Genomic DNA, 18,412 nt, shown 5'->3' on the forward strand with positions numbered 1-18,412 from the left:
GGTTATTGAGATTATGACTGGTATCGACATTAATTATGAGTTCTGGTATTCTATCTGTGATTTTTGGACTGATGGGGTTATCGAGACTGTATTGTTATACCGTTGAAACATCAGTTAATTGATATTGATCAGATTTTATTGTGATCTGAATATTAATCAGAACAGGTATTGAATTGAGTTGAATATTGATATTATATATGTTCGGTATTGTTATTACCAGATTGAGAATGGACCGAGATAGAGTCGGGAATTCTTCTTCTTCTTCTGAGCGAGAAGATAAAGGTATAAATTAATGTTGAGTTGGGATTGCACAACTCGAGTGAGGTTTGACTCGAGTTTCCCTAAATCACATACTTTACTTTATTGCATTGATATTTGCATTGAGTTGACTGATATACTTGTTCTCTTGAATTATAGATAACATGTATTAGATGAATAGTTTTATGACAGAAGTGCCTGATAGTGGTGGGATCACCACGGGCACATTGCACGATGTCATGAGATATTGTATTGGCGGAAGTGCCATAGTCTGTCACTGGATAATTGGCTATCGATGTGGATAGAATTATAGCTCCTTCTATTACTGGTGATCAGTACTGTATCGATGTGGATAGAATCATAACTTCTTCTATTACTGTTGATCGATGTTATATCGATGTGGATAGAATTGGAGTTTCTTCTATTACTGGTGATCGATACTATACTGATGTGGATAGAAACAGAGCTTCTTCTATTACTGGTGATCGATGCTATATCGACGTGGATAGAACTGGAGTCTTTCTATTACTGTAGGTCGATATGGAATGCCAATGTCTGGAAACCGGGATCCTTAGGCTAGGATTGAGTCTAGTCTAAAATGTAGACTCACGAGTTTGAGTGACAGTTATATCGAATGATATTGATGGATATTGAATGATGTTCCTGATATTGGTACATGCTTAGAATAGAATTTATTCTTGATATTGAATTATGTTCCTGATCAGGGTACATGTATAGAATATGATTTATTCTTGTAATGGATTTATATCATGATTTTGATATATGATAGGATTTTCTGTTATATGCTTTTATATTGTTTTATATGATGGCATGTATACATGATTTATACTGGATATTTATATCTCACCGGAGTTATCCAGCTGTTGTCTTGTTTGTATGTGTGCATGGCAACAGGTGGGCTAGGATCAGGGTCAAGAAGAGTACGAGGCTGGACTAGATAGCGTGGAGATCCGGGCTTCAGAAGCAACTTAGGATTCAGCACTGACTTGTAGTTGAACCTAGTCGGATTATTGTAGATTATACAATAATTGTATGTTATGTTTAATATGTAATTTGAATTTAATTACATTACGTTTCCGCTGTATAATTTAAGAAAAAAAATTTAGACCCTGTTTATACTAATTGATTAATTAGTCGTAATTATGATTTAGAACGTGATTAGCGTCCGGGTACCCACAACAGGTGGTATCAGAGCTGTAGGTCCTTGAACTATAGGTTCCTTAGCACTGAGATAGAGAAGAGTGAGCGGGGTAGAATGAGTTTTCTTTACTTGCATGTGAGTGCTAGCATGTGATTGATTATAATGTGGAATTACATTGTGTATGTTAGCATGATATTATGTTTTACTGCCTGGACTTATATGGCATATGATTGAATATAATGTTGAAACTACATTGTATATGCTATGATTTCAGTATGTTTTTACTGGATATTAAGCTACATGTTACCTGAATATCTGAGTTGATTTGGTAATATGTACTATTTAAAACTGGATCAGAACCAATTCTTAATCAGAGGTAAGCTGATCAAGATTGGGATTGAGACGGATTTGTCTCTTGTTACTACTAACATCTGTGATTATCAAATATTCCTCCTAGAAGGATTCCAGAAAGGGGTAGTACATCGTATGATCATATGGATGTGTCTGAAACTCTGATGGAAACACAGATGATAAGGTTTCAGTCGTTTCAACCACCGATTTTGAGGGGTGTTGAGGCACCAGCTGATTGTGAGACTTGGCTGGAGGAGATTGAAATTCTGTTTGAATTTCTGGGATTCACAGATGAGTGCAGAATTAAATTGGTTGGGAATCAACTACGGGAAGTTGCTAGGAGTTGGTGGCTGATAACCCGGGAAGCCATAGCACAGAGTGGTTTCACGATTACGTGGAAACTTTTCAAAGTGGAATTTTATCAAAGGTTTGTACCTCTATCATATCGAGAGGACAAAAGTGCAGAATTTGCAAATTTGAGGCAGGGTCCATTGAAGATTGATAAATATTTGGCCCATTTCTTCACCTTGTTAAAATTTGGTCCGCAAGTGGCTAGAAATGATACAGCTGTAGCTGATCAGTTTATCAAGGGCTTGAATCCAGAAATATGCACCTTGGTAACTGTGAGACAACCGAGTAATTTTACTGATACTCTGAATCGAGCCAGAAGAGCAGAAACCGTTCTAATGAGACAAAAGGAAGCTTCATATGTTCTTCCAACACTGATACCACAACAACTGCCTTCCAGAATCGAGATTGGCAGTAGCAGTGGTGGAAAGAAAGAGATGTTGAAAGTTCAAAAGAAGCCATTCAAGAAGTTAGGGAGTGGTTCATCTAGCTCCAGTGGCTCTAGCTCGAATTATACTGGAGTTTATTGCAGGAATTGCGGTGGGAGACATTCCCCGGAGCTATGCCACGGAGTGACTGGTCGGTGCAACTTCTGTAAACGGCAAGGACACTTTGCTAGAGTCTGTCCACAGAAAAGTGCCCGAAGATTTCAGGGAGCAGGATCATCTGGGGGTGGTGATCGAGAAACAGACCCAGGGCACACTTGATGATATAGTGACAGGTACTGGTCTTTTATGATTAGATTGCATATGTATTGATATATACTAATGCATTCTTTACGATTATCTTTGACTGAGTTGCATTGATATATATTGTACCTGTTGAGTCTGTATTTACTGTAGTCTTGATTCCTTATTTTTTTGGGGAAATAATTTGATATCAGTGATATTCTGTGATATATCATATACTGCAGTAAGTTGAGAATAAGATTGAATTAGACTAGCTTGTACTGGTATTGTCTGATGATGACTGCATGATTGATATTGATATATTGAACAAATACAGAGCTATTATAGAGTCTTGCCAGGAAATGGTAAGATTTGGACCTGAAATGGCCAAAGAATGAATGATATAAGGTAAGGATTCTTGATTTTGAATTCCTTGATATCCGTATTATATAAGATTCGATGGTTATCGAAAGGAATGGAATAATTCCTCATATATTCAGTTGATTACTGAAGATGAGCCTATCAGGGATTGATTTACTAGTAGCAGGAAGTTTGCTATAGTCTTGTAGATGAGATTTCAGGTTTGTCCTGTATCAGGGAGAATGATTTCAGCCTTGATTTGATTCCAGGTACTGGTTTCATTTGAGAATTTCTTATAGACTGATATTGATTGAATTGAGAGAATTGAGATATCAGTTGAAAGAATTACTGCCTGAAAGTTAGAGTTACATCTAAGGATATGTTTCTCTGTAAAGTACTTCAGTTCCAATCATGGGTTGATAAATCCTGTGCTCAGAAGTGTTCTGATGATTTTATGCTCGTTTTATCTATGATCTTTTGATATATTCGCAGCGTATGATTGATGGAATCGAACCGTTGAAATTTGTATGGAATATTCTGGTACTGAGAGTGTGGTATACAGAATTGTTTGGATATGAATTGGGATTGTAACAGATTGTATTCAGAGTCTATGATATCTGAAGATAGTATACTGATTGATTGTAGCACAGTGAGACCGTGATCAGTGGCTGAGAATGATATTGAATATGGCAGAATTCTCGAAATGTCAGAAATTGCGTTCTATGCAGTTATTAGATCAGTATTGCGTATTGATATTCTGAATTTGATCCGATATTATTATCATTTTGGGTCCGTGTTTGATACTGATTGATATGAACCGTTGAGCTTATATACAGTTCAGTCGAGTCAGAACTGAGTTTGAAAATTAAAGCAGTTCAGAAGTTTGATCAGACTGTACAGAATTTGATTTTGATAGCCAGAACCGAATACCAAGTAGGTATTTTCTTTAATTTATATTATTAACTGATTTGTTTGTGTCAGATGTTTGAATCAGAAATGACAGGTATTGTCAGATGCACACAATAGTAGATTCAGTACTATTCTGGTAACAGGAAATGTGTGATAATTCGAATAGACAGTTTTGAAGTAAACAGATGAAAATCAGTTATGTCAGAATTTGTATTGAAATGTCTAAATCGTTGACAGATAAAGACAGACAGATAGAAACTTTTAAATTACTGATCTTGATTATTGATTTCTAAATAGAAATGGAAGTACATTTCTATGGATTGTGATATGAATCTGGCTAGGCACCGTGTGCAAATGTTTGGGGAAAGATTTAAGTAGCGTTGTTGTTCCGGACTTTCAAGCTTGACTGTGATAAAAGATGATGAATCAAGCATATTCAAGCAAGTGGTGGAGTTCAACAAAGAATTGCCGAAGGACCAGCGCACCCGCGCTCAAAACAGGGCCGCACCCGCGGTCATGTTTTATAAAAAAAAAATTATATTTTTTTTTTAAAAAAAAAATTTCGAAGCCAGAGCGCACCCGCGGTCCTTACGTCACCGCACCCGCGGTGTTCTGGCGGACTTGCGTGTCAAAGTTGCTAATTAGCTCAATCAAGCTTTTCACACTACTTTTCTTGTATTTTAATGATTATATAATGCATGTATTATTGTTGAACGGATATAATTGAATGATATGAAAATTGTTTGAGTTTTTCTCAACTTTCAAAGCTTTAAGCTTTGTTCTTCTCAAAGAAGAAAACCAAATCAAACTTATCAAAGATTTCATCTTTGTGGCGTTTGTCGATTGTTTCTTCGCTCGGATTGTCAAAACAAGTTCTTTGAAGGTTCGTTCGAGATTCAATTGTTATCCTCGTTGATATTTTTTGCTAAGATTTAATATCTTAGAGGTGAATATCACAAATCTTTACTTGTTTCAAAAGATCGGGACAACATAAAAGATCCTTGTTTGTTATTGAGTTGAGGGTGCGATTCTGATAATCGTGTTTGCTTCTCATTCGTACTTGGATTCTCATCAGATTGTGTGATGACACTACTGTAATCTTGCCAAGATAGTGGCTATGATTGAACGGTTGTTCAAATCTGCATAGGTTATATTGTACAGGATGACTTACAAATATGACCAGACGACTGAGAGGTATGTCAGAAACGGGAGTCAGATTGTATTGAATGCCAAAGTTGATTTTATCAGACTGTGATTTTCATTTGATTTTATACTTTTGGCTGAGTGTATGACATGATTTTTCATCTATGATTTATAGATTGACGGATAGTCGGAGTGAACTATCCTGATACTGGAGGATATCCAGGAAATGTAGTGCTGGATTTTAGCACTAATTGACATGATTCATTGTCACTTGTGAATTATGGTACAATAATAGCTATCAGATGAGTATCGAAATAGTTTTAGTCGAGGTATTGTACCACGAGAACTGCGGATTTCCTTTGTATGGGAATGATATTGCAGTGATGCCTAAGATTGGAATTAATAGGAACAGAAATCTGATAAGAAAAATAGAATCGATTCAGAAGAAATGAGGATAGCTCAGAATACATAGAGTATTAAGCCAATGTCGGACGATGACTGTTGGTATTTGAGGCCAAAGATTGAGTATGTATTTGACTGGGATTAACAGATAAGGAAATTGATTGTTATGAGTTGATTGATTGGTATATACGGATGTTGTATAGCCATGGTTCTGAGATTGATTTTGTCACACCCTTACTCTATACTTGACATGATTAATGATACTTATACTTGTAATCAAAATAAGGTTTGAATGATATAACTATAGTATGAAGTAAATCAAAACAAGAGGCATCACTTTGATGGTTTATAAAAATTTTGGCATGATGTCCCTATATTTTGTATACACCAAAACTCAAGCAATACTATTCATACACATTTATAAACATATTCTCATATAACAACATACTTTGTATCATCATACATAACATGGAACTTGTTTCAAACCCTCATATAAAATTTACTACAATACATATGCGGAAGCTATACAATAAGAAGTCCCGGTTCTTGTCGAGGTAGGGCACGTCACTAGCATCCAATGGCGAACCGGCATCCTAAGCATCTTCACTACCTGATCCTGTAACACATGAGCTACGTGAGTTTATAAAACTCAATAAGTTGGCACTTGTACGTATCAATATGCTTCGAAGGAACATACATATCAAGTCGTGATCAATAATGAATCTTAAAAACATGTCATACCGTAGCATATATTCAATGTTCATTTTGTACTTGAGCCTCATTAGTTGACCTGTACTACTGTGCTTACTTTATTATATAGCTACTACTGTGTTGGACGTCAGGGAGCAACCTTTGGCAACCCCACGCCCCATGAACATATATTGGCCAATAGCTTTGGTGGACTTCAAACCACCCATGATGTCAACAAGCTCTATATCATGTACAAATCAGTCATTTTCCTTTCATGTTCATGTTCTTGTTCTTGACATAGCACCTATCTTCAATATTCATGAGTTCCTTACATATTTAATACATAACAATGGAATATGGTGTTATGTTTCAACAATAAATATACTAACAATGTACATATATCAATAATCAATGAGAATCAGTTTGAAATCATAATATTACTCATGTATTACTTCAAGAACATGCCAACTTACAGTCCAAGCGTACGAATACTTGTTTGAGACGATGTATCTCGCTCCTATACTGTCAAATATATCAAAAATCCATTCACTATATCTATATGGTCTTATCCATGTATAACAACCATTAAAAAGATGAAAACTTACAACTCTAAGATGCTCTTGGGATGGAGAACCAAATTATAACTTCAATTGATGAAGGAAATGAAGAAAGGAGCTTTGGAGGATGTTTTCTAGACTTTTCTCTCGAGTTTGGCTGAAGAAGAGGTGAAAGAAACTGATGGAAATGATCAGAACTTCGAAACTTATCTTCATATATATTAGGCGGCGCTCGGGCGGTAGTTTTCTACCGCTCGAGCGCGGAATGTTCTGTCCAAAAGGTCAAATTTTTGTGCACTGGCGCTCGGGCGGTCATTTATTACCGCTCGGGCGCCATACTCTCGGGAAAAATACTGAACTTGTAATGTACCGGCGCTCGGGCGGTAAAATCTTACCGCGCGGGCGCCATCTGTTCTGCCTCTGCGCACTACTTCGTCAAAGATTGCTCCGGAAACGTCTCTTCCGTTCATAATCTGGAAAAGTGGTAAACTAGGAAGTTGTAGCCCTATGTCTTGGCTTGAATCTCCCACTGGTTTCATGTCATTTGGAGGTCTGAGTAAAAAGTTATGCCCATTCTCCCAACATGTGTCATGGTAGGAGTGACGATACACACAACTCACTTCGGGGCGCTTTTGGCTTGTCTTCCACAATGATTTGGACAAAACCCAAAACGTGAAAGTTGTAGAATTATATCTTAGCTTTCTAACGGTTAAGGCCTCACACAATTTGGATCAATATTCAAATCATTATGCTAAAACCCGTACGAACTACCATATTTACATCTCATTTCCCACAACTTCCATTACACTATCATCACCTACACATCTTACTCTAACTATTTAGGCATATATTCATTCTGAATACACCATGAACAATATAAAAGTCATGTTCAATCTCAATATTGATACCTCAATCATCACGTGAAATCTAATGAGCTAAATAACTACATAATAAACCACGTAAACGCATTATTATCATTTGTACGAGTAACAGGGCATTACATTTCTCCCCTCCTTCAAAGAATTTCGTCCTCGAAATTTGACGTACCATATAGTTCAGGATATCTCTGTTGAATCTCGTCTTCTCGTTCTCAAGTTGCTTCTTCTATTGCATGATTTCGCCATAACAGTTTCACCAAGGGTATTTCCTTGCCTCGTAACACTTTTGATTTCCTATCGAGGATTTGGACCGGCCGTTCTTCATACGAGAGATTCAATGCAAGCTCCAATGGTTCGTAATGAAGAACGTGGAAGGATTGGCCAAATACTTTCGTAGCAAGGAAACATGAAAAACGTTATGAACATTTGATAAGTTCGGTGGTAAAGCAACTCGGTAGGCCCTGTCTCCTATCCTTTCCAAGATTTCAAATGGACCGATATATCTTGGACTCAATTTTCCCTTCTTGCCAAAACGCAAAATGCCCTTCAGTGGTGATATCTTTACAAATACATGGTCACCAACCTGAAATTCCAATCGACGACGTCGCACATCAGCATAGCTTTTCTGTCGACTCTGGGCCGTATGCATTCTTTCTCTGATCTTGGTTACCAATTCAGCTGTCTGTTGTACCAATTCAGGGCCTAATAATTTCCTTTCTCCTATTTCATCCCAATGTACTGGAGATCGACATTTTCTACCATATAATGCAGTATATGGTGCCATTCCAATGCTTGACTGATAGCTATTATTATATGTAAACTCAGCCAACGGTAGTTTACTGTCCTAACTGCCTGGGAAGTCAATAGTACAGGCCCTCAACATAGCTTCTAAGATCTGATTCACTCGTTCTGATTGTCCATCAGTTTGAGGGTGGAATGCTGTGCTGAATGACAATCGAGTTCCCATAGCATGATGCAAACTCTTCCAAAATGCTGATGTAAATTTTGGATCTCTATCAGATACAATGGACACTGGTATGCCATGAAGCCTCACTATCTCCTTGATGTATTCTTCAGCATATTGATTCATCGTGTATGTGGTCTTCACCGGAAGAAAGTGAGCCGATTTTGTAAGTCGATCGACAATAACCCATATAGCATTGAATCCTCTTTGTGTTCTTGGCAGACCAAGGATGAAATCCATTGTGATATGTTCCCATTTCCACTCAGGAATGGGTAGCGGTTTCAGGAGCCCTGCTGGTCTTTGATGTTCAATCTTGACCTGTTGACAAGTTAGACATTGTGCAACAAATTGAGCAATGTCCTTTTTCATACCTGGCCACCAAAATAATGGTTTCAAATCCTTGTACATTTTTTTGCCTCCTGGATGGATCGAATAGGGAGTAGCATGTGCATCAATAAGAATGTTGGTCCTGATTGTTCCTTGTTTAGGCACGCACAATCTACCTCGATATGTCCATATTCCTTCTCTATTCAATTCAAAGTTCGAATGTCCTTTATCCTCATCTCGCTGTCTCAATTGTTGGAATTCATTATCTGCATTTTGTTCGACCTTGATCCTGTCTGCAAGTGTTGGTCGAACCATGAGAGATGATAATTTTATGGCAGATCCCTTTGGAATAACATCAAGCTTCAAGTTCTGCAAATCCCATAAAATTTGTTCTTGTACTTGCATTGCAGCAATAGAACTGGACTTTCGACTTAATGCATCTGCAACAACATTGGCTTTACCTGGATGATAATTAATAACACAATCGTAATCCTTTACCAATTCCAACCAACGTCGTTGTCTCATATTCAGTTCTTTTGTGTGAATAAATATTTCAAACTCTTGTGGTCCGTGTATATTTCACACCGTTCGCCATACAGATAATGGCGCCATATTTTCAATGCAAATACCACTGCTGCCAGTTCTAAATCATGTGTGGGATAGTTCTTTTCATATTCCTTTAATTGCCTTGAAGCATAAGCAATTACCTTCCCGTGCTGCATTAAAACTGCTCCTAAACCTTGTTTCGAAGCATCACTGTATACCACAAAATCTCCTGGTCCTTCTGGTATAGCAAGGAGTGGTGCCGATGTCAATTTTGCCTTTAACTCTTGGAAACTGCGATCACATGCTTCGTCCCAAACAAATTTCACATTCTTTCGGGTTAAAGCAGTCAAAGGCAATGCTAACTTAGAATATCCCGCTATAAATTGACGGTAATAACCAGCTAGCCCAAGGAAACTACGTACCTCAGTAACAGTGGTAGGTCGTAGCCAGTTATTGACAGCTTCAATCTTGCTTGGATCCACTGATATGCCTTCTTTTGAGATAATATGGCCTAAGAATGCTACTTGTTCAAGCCAAAATTCACATTTCTTCCATTTGGCATACAAATGTTTATCTTTCAAAGTTTGCAAAACTAATTGCAAATGTTCCCGATGCTCCTTTACAGTTCGTGAGTAGATGAGAATATCATCTATAAACACAATCACGAACTTGTCTAGAAATGGCTTTAAAATTCTGTTCATTAAATCCATGAAAGCAGCTGGTGCATTCGTTAATCCAAATGGCATTACAAGAAATTCATAATGCCCGTACCTTGTTCGGAAGGCAGTCTTTGAGATATCATCTGATTTCACTTTTAATTGATGGTAACCTGATCGTAAATCAATATTTGAAAAGATAGCAGCTCCTTGTAGTTGATCAAACAAATCATCAATTCTAGGGAGTGGATACTTATTTTTGATTGTCACTTTGTTCAACTCCCGATAATCAATGCATAGACGAAGGGTACCGTCTTTTTTCTTCACAAATAAAACAGGTGCACCCCACGGTGAAAAGCTCGGTCTAATAAACCCTTTATCAAGCAACTCTTGTAACTGTTCTTTCAATTCTTTCATTTCTGTAGGAGCTAATCGATAAGGAGCTTTTGAGATCGGATGAGTACCTGCCACAATATCAATCATAAACTCGATCTCTCTATCTGGGGGTAAGCCTGTTACATCATCAGGAAATACTTCTGGAAACTCACAAACAACATCTGTATCCTTTAATTCACGAACCGGTGGATCAATAACTAAAACAGATGCTAAATATCCTTGACACCCCTTCTGTAATAATTTACAAGCCTTCATACAAGAGATTATCCTTAGAGGTAAGGATATACCTGCACTTGGTACTGTGAATGGTTCAGCTCCTACTGGTGCAAACTTGATCATCTTTAAGCCACAGTCAATAGAAACTCTGTACTTCGTGAGCCAATCCATTCCCAATATCACATCAAAATCTGTCATCCTCAGAACTATCAAGTCAGCATACATCTGATATCCTTGGACATATAATGGACACCCTCGCACAATCTGATATGTCTGTAATTCTTGTCCGGAAGGTAAGGCTATGGAGAGTTGTGTCTCAGTTGTACTTGCTGTAATGCCCAGTCTCCTTACAAACGATTCCCAAATAAAAGAATGCGTGGCTCCTGAATCTAGTAAAACAATAGCAGTAATACCAGAAATCAAGAACATACCCGTGATCATCGATGTATCCGCATCCACTTCTTCTTTGGTCATGGAGAAAAGGCGTCCCTGCACTTTCTCAGAACTCCCTAGACAATTCTTGGCGAGATGCCCTGGCTTTTTGCAGCGATAGCAAACATTGGAACCTTGCATACATTCCCCGCCATGAAGTTTGCCACATTTAGGACAAGGTGGTCTATCTTGTTCTTTACGTGGAGGAGGACCCTTGCCACGGGGTTCCTCTGGTCGAGTACCTCTGCTATCAGTCTTTTTGCCTTGTCCTGGTCCTTGGCTCTTCTGAAAGTACTGCTGCCTTCGTTGTTGTCTGTCTCTGTCAATATCATGTTCATCTTGTTCTGCCATAAGTGCTCTTTCCACTATCTCCCCATAGGTAACAACTTTCGCCATTCGTATATCTCTTTTAATTTCAGAGCGAAGTCCCCTCATGAAGTGTTCGCCCTTACTTGTGTCATCTTGTGCAGTATATGGTACATATTGGACTCCGGCCTCAAATTGTTGTATGTATTCTGTCATTGCCATAGTTCCTTGCTTCAGGTTAAGGAAGTCGTTGGCTTTCTTAGCTCGTACGTCTTTACTGAAATACTTGTTGTTAAACACGGTTTTGAAAGTTTCCCACGTCAATGGTCCAACCGGTAATGCGACCCTTGCACTCTCCCACCAAATTCTTGCATGTTTTGTTAATAAAAAGACGGCACAAGTCACTTTGTCAACATCTTCCATATGAAGGTAGGAGAAGATGGACTCCAATGACTTAATCCACTCTTCTGCTACTGCTGGATCGGTGCTTCCCATGAATTCCGGAGGATTCAAACGTCGAAACCGATCATATACGTCTGTCTGAACAGGCACATGTCTGTGTACTATGGCTTGAGCTTGTGCCTATTCATGAGTAGTCCGTTGCATCTCCAGTAGCTGCTGGATTTGTTCACCATGGACCTTTGCTTGTTGTTGGAGTAATTGGGCGAAGTCATCTACAGGTCGTGGCGCACTACCTTCACCTTCGACTGCTGGGGCCTTGCCCTTAGATGACTCTCCCTCATGTACTTTACGTTTCGGTGGCATCGTTGCTTATCTTAACCTACATGTAAGTCACGTAGAAACACATAACTTAGCATAAAATATGGAATACAAAGATACTTACTTGCCGAGTTCTCCATGAGGATGAAGTGAAGTGTCTTTCCTGTCGAAGAACCGTGGGCTCTGATACCATAAAAATTGTCACACCCTTACTCTATACTTGACATGATTAATGATACTTATACTTGTAATCAAAATAAGGTTTGAATGATATAACTATAGTATGAAGTAAATCAAAACAAGAGGCATCACTTTGATGGTTTATAAAAATTTTGGCATGATGTCCCTATATTTTGTATACACCAAAACTCAAGCAATACTATTCATAAACATTTATAAACATATTCTCATATACCAACATACTTTGTATCATCATACATAACATGGAACTTGTTTCAAACCCTCATATAAAATTTACTACAATACATATGCGGAAGCTATACAATAAGAAGTCCCGGTTCTTGTCGAGGTAGGGCACGTCACTAGCATCCATTGGCGAACCGGCATCCTAGGCATCTTCACTACCTGATCCTGTAACACATGAGCTACGTGAGTTTATAAAACTCAATAAGTTGGCACTTGTACGTATCAATATGCTTCGAAGGAACATACATATCAAGTCGTGATCAATAATGAATCTTAAAAACATGTCATACCGTAGCATATATTCAATGTTCATTTTGTACTTGAGCCTCATTAGTTGACCTGTACTACTGTGCTTACTTTATTATATAGCTACTACTGTGTTGGACGTCAGGGAGCAACCTTTGGCAACCCCACGCCCCATGAACATATATTGGCCAATAGCTTTGGTGGACTTCAAACCACCCATGATGTCAACAAGCTCTATATCATGTACAAATCAGTCATTTTCCTTTCATGTTCATGTTCTTGTTCTTGACATAGCACCCATCTTCAATATTCATGAGTTCCTTACATATTTAATACATAACAATGGAATATGGTGCTATGTTTCAACAATAAATATACTAAAAATGTACATATATCAATAATCAATGAGAATCGTTTGAAATCATAATATTACTCATGTATTACTTCAAGAACATGCCAACTTACAGTCCAAGCGTACGAATACTTGTTTGAGACGATGTATCTCGCTCCTATACTGTCAAATATATCAAAAATCCATTCACTATATCTATATGGTCTTATCCATGTATAACAACCATTAAAAAGATGAAAACTTACAACTCTAAGATGCTCTTGGGATGGAGAACCAAATTATAACTTCAATTGATGAAGGAAATGAAGAAAGGAGCTTTGAAGGATGTTTTCTAGACTTTTCTCTCGAGTTTGGCTGAAGAAGAGGTGAAAGAAACTAATGGAAATGATCAGAACTTCGAAACTTATCTTCATATATATTAGGCGGCGCTCGGGCGGTAGTTTTCTACCGCTCGAGCGCGGAATGTTCTGTCCAAAAGGTCAAATTTTGGTGCACTGGCGCTCGGGCGGTCATTTATTACCATTCGGGCGCCACACTCTCGGGAAAATACTGAACTTGCAATGTACCGGCGCTCGGGCGGTAAAATCTTACCGCGCGGGCGCCATCTGTTCTACCTCTGCGCACTACTTCGTCAAAGATTGCTCCGGAAACGTCTCTTCCGTTCATAATCTGGAAAAGTGGTAAACTAGGAAGTTGTAGCCCTATGTCTTGGCTTGAATCTCCCACTGGTTTCATGTCATTTGGAGGTCTGAGTAAAAGGTTATGCCCATTCTCCCAACATGTGTCATTGTAGGAGTGACGATACACACAACTCACTTCGGGGCGCTTTTGGCTTGTCTTCCACAATGATTTGGACAAAACCCAAAAGGTGAAAGTTGTAGAATTATATCTTAGCTTTCTAAGGTTAAGGCCTCACACAATTTGGATCAATATTCAAATCATTATGCTAAAACCCGTACGAACTACCATATTTACATCTCATTTCCCACAACTTCCATTACACTATAATCACCTACACATCTTACTCTAACTATTTAGGCATATATTCATTCTGAAAACACCATGAACAATATAAAAGTCATGTCCAATCTCAATATTGATACCTCAATCATCACGTGAAATCTAATGAGCTAAATAACTACATAATAAACGACGTAAACGCATTATTATCATTTGTACGAGTAACAGGGCATTACAGATTTTATCACGAATGATGTTGTTGATATGAGCTTATTGCAGTTCTGTATATCTCCTTCATGTATCTGATTTGAGATATGATATGATTATCTGTATAACACGAGTTGAGTGTTTGTGATTTCGGGGACGAAATCATATCTTAGAGGGGGAGAAATGTAATGCCCGGAAATTTAATCCTAGTAATCTATAATTATTGATATATAATTTGATATGATTATGAAAGGATTAATCGGGACACGAAAATAAGACATGGGAGGTGAAGCCAGGCGTCGGTGCATTACGAGCCAAGATTCTGGACAGAACCTCTGGCGCCCGAGCGGTGGAAAAATACCGCCCGAGCGCCAGTGTCCCACAAGAATAGGTTTGGGACAGAACATGTGGCGCCCGAGCGGTAGAAAGTTACCGCCCGAGCGCCAATGGCTAAGCATCCGGGCAGAACATTCCGCGCTCGAGCGGTAATGTTTAACCGCCCGAGCGCCGATCAAAAAATATGAAAATGTGCCACGTTTCTCTATCATGCAAGTTGGATATATATGTGTATATATCAAGTTCGTCCCTCAGAGTTCAGGAAGAAAGAATTGAGAAAAGCCACGAGGGAAGCTTCAGAAATCCTTACGCCTTTTGCGAAAAATCCGTCCGTCTGATTTTGAATCTGAGTACAGTACCGAGTTCCTATCAACGTAGGCTACAACTTGACGTAAGTTTTTCTACGTTTTGACATGTTTTGAAATTAGACTATTGTCAGAAGTGAATAGAATTCATATATGATGTTCTTGTCATGTTAGACATCATAGAATCGAAGTCAGATTGAGAAACATACTGATTATGTAATTGTTATGATTTTTGGAGTCGATTTGACTGAGAACTCATATCAGATATATATGGTTATTGAGATTATGACTGGTATCGACATTAATTATGAGTTCTGGTATTCTATCTGTGATGTTTGGACTGACGGGGTTATCGAGACTGTATTGTTATACCGTTGAAACATCAGTTAATTGATATTGATCAGATTTTATTGTAATCTGAATATTAATCAGAACTGGTATTGAATTGAGTTGAATATTGATATTATATCTGTTCGGTATTGTAATTACCAGATTGACAATGGACCGAGATAGAGTCGGGAATTCTTCTTCTTCTTCTGAGCGAGAAGATAAAGGTATAAATTAATGTTGAGTTGGGATTGCACAACTCGAGTGAGGTTTGACTCGAGTTTCCCTAAATCACATACTTTACTTTATTGCATTGATATTTGCATTGAGTTGACTGATATACTTGTTCTCTTGAATTATAGATAACAGGTATTAGATGAGTAGTCTTATGACAGAAGTGCCTGATAGTGGTGGGATCACCACGGGCACATTGCACGATGTCATGAGATATTGTATTGGCGGAAGTGCCATAGTCTGTCACTGGATAATTGGCTATCGATGTAGATAGAATTATAGCTCCTTCTATTACTGGTGATCAGTACTGTATCGATGTGGATAGAATCATAACTTCTTCTATTACTGTTGATCGATGTTATATCGATGTGGATAGAATTGGAGTTTCTTCTATTACTGGTGATCGATACTATACTGATGTGGATAGAAACAGAGCTTCTTCTATTACTGGTGATCGATGCTATATCGACGTGGATAGAACTGGAGTCTTTTCTATTACTGTTGGTCGATATGGAATGCCAATGTCTGGAAACCGAGATCCCTAGGCTAGGATTGAGTCTAGTCTAATAGAGTCACGAGTTTGAGTGACAGTTATATAGGATGATATTGATGGATGTTGAATGATGTTCCTGATATTGGTACATGCTTAGAATAGAATTTATTCTTGATATTGAATTATGTTCCTGCTCAGGGTACATGTATAGAATATGATTTATTCTTGTAATGGATTTATATCATGATTTTGATATATGATAGGATTTTCTGTTATATGCTTTTATATTGTTTTATATGATGGCATGTATACATGATTTATACTGGGATATTTATATCTCACCGGAGTTATCCGGCTGTTGTCTTGTTTGTATGTGTGCATGGCAACAAGTGGGCTAGGATCAGGGTCAAGAAGAGTACGAGGCTGGACTAGATAGCATGGAGATCCGGGCTTTGAAACAACTTAGGATTCAGCACTGACTTGTAGTTGAACCTAGTCGGATTATTGTAGATTATACAATAATTGTATGTTATGTTTAATATGTAATTTGAATTTAATTACATTACGTTTCCGCTGTATAATTTAAGAAAAAAAAAATTTAGACCCTTTTTATACTAATTGATTAATTAGTCGTAATTATGATTTAGAACGTGATTAGCGTCCCGGTCCCCACAACAGGTGGTATCAGAGCTGTAGGTCCTTGAACCATAGGTTCCTTAACACTGAGATAGAGAAGAGTGAGCGGGGTAGAATGAGTTTTCTTTCCTTGCACCGGAACTTTGGGAACACTTTTGCGTGCTATTCTTAAAAAGAACTTGGATTGACATTTCTATGGACTTTATTTTGGGGTTGCCTAGGACTAAGAAGGGGAGGGATTCTGTTTTTGTTGTTGTGGATAGATTCTCTAAGATGGCACATTTTACAGCTTGTCATAAAACCGATGATGCTTCAAACATTGCGGATTTGTTCTTTAGAGAAGTCTTTAGGTTGCATGGCATGCCTAGGACTATTGTTTCTGGTCGCGATATTAAATTCTTTAGTTACTTTTGGAAGACTTTATGGGCTAAACTTGGCACAAAATTGTTGTTTTCTACTACTTTTCATCCTCAAACGGATGGACAAACTGAAGTTGTCAATAGAACTTTGGGAACACTTTTGCGTGCTATTCTTAAAAAGAACTTGGATTGACATTTCTATGGACTTTATTTTGGGGTGGCCTAGGACTAAGAAGGGGAGGGATTCTATTTTTGTTGTTGTGGAAAGATTCTCTAAGATGGCACATTTTATAGCTTGTCATAAAACCGATGATGCTTCAAATGTGACACTCTGACCCGTTACAATTAAAAATACAGCGGAATTTAAAATTTTCTTGCAAATGGAAGGAGTTTCAAAATACATTTTCAACTATCATCAAAAGTATTAACATGATCAACTAAATGATACATCAAAATACAAAACATCATTTTAATGATCATGTACAAAACATTGCTTGCAAAACAAACTACTTCCTTCCAATCTTCGTATGCATATGACCCCAATCCACAATCAACGTCCTAGCCCGTCGCTCTTATCTGCATCACATGAAAATAACTGAAATGAGTATAAAACTCAACAAGTGGAACTCTTACATAACAATGAACATATCATACTCTGTAAAACATAGCTTTGAAATCATTAAATACCATCAACTCTGAAACATGAATATCATAGCAATAGCAATAACAATGAGATGGTATTTCTCTTTACTCTGGTTGGATTAATATCAATAGTAACTCTGTCTGTGGTGCTCGTATCCCAATCGATATAAACCGATAACTTTGAGGGATATAAGCCTATGGTCGTTGATCAACTAATTGCATGCAATCTCTGACTATGTAACTATCCATCCAATAAAACATTTGAAACTCTCTCTTGATATTTAATCAATCACTTTGAAGTCTATACTCTTTGTATTCCCTTTGAACAATTGAGACAACAAATGCCTCCAATATATATAACAATTGAATCAATACATACTATGGATCAAATGGAAGGAATATCACAATAAAACCTTTGAAACACAATACATATTGTTAGAGTAGGTGCCCGTCGAGCCAAGTGTTGACTGAGTGTTCACAATGAAACTCTATGTATAAGCAATCTTTATTTTAATAATGTTTGAGATTATTATTATTGCACATCTTTATCTGTATACCCATGCTAGTTGCATAGATAAAGCCCTTGAATATACAAATAGT

Source organism: Primulina eburnea, chromosome 11 (assembly GCF_022965805.1).
Source record: "Primulina eburnea isolate SZY01 chromosome 11, ASM2296580v1, whole genome shotgun sequence".
NCBI lineage: Eukaryota > Viridiplantae > Streptophyta > Magnoliopsida > Lamiales > Gesneriaceae > Primulina > Primulina eburnea.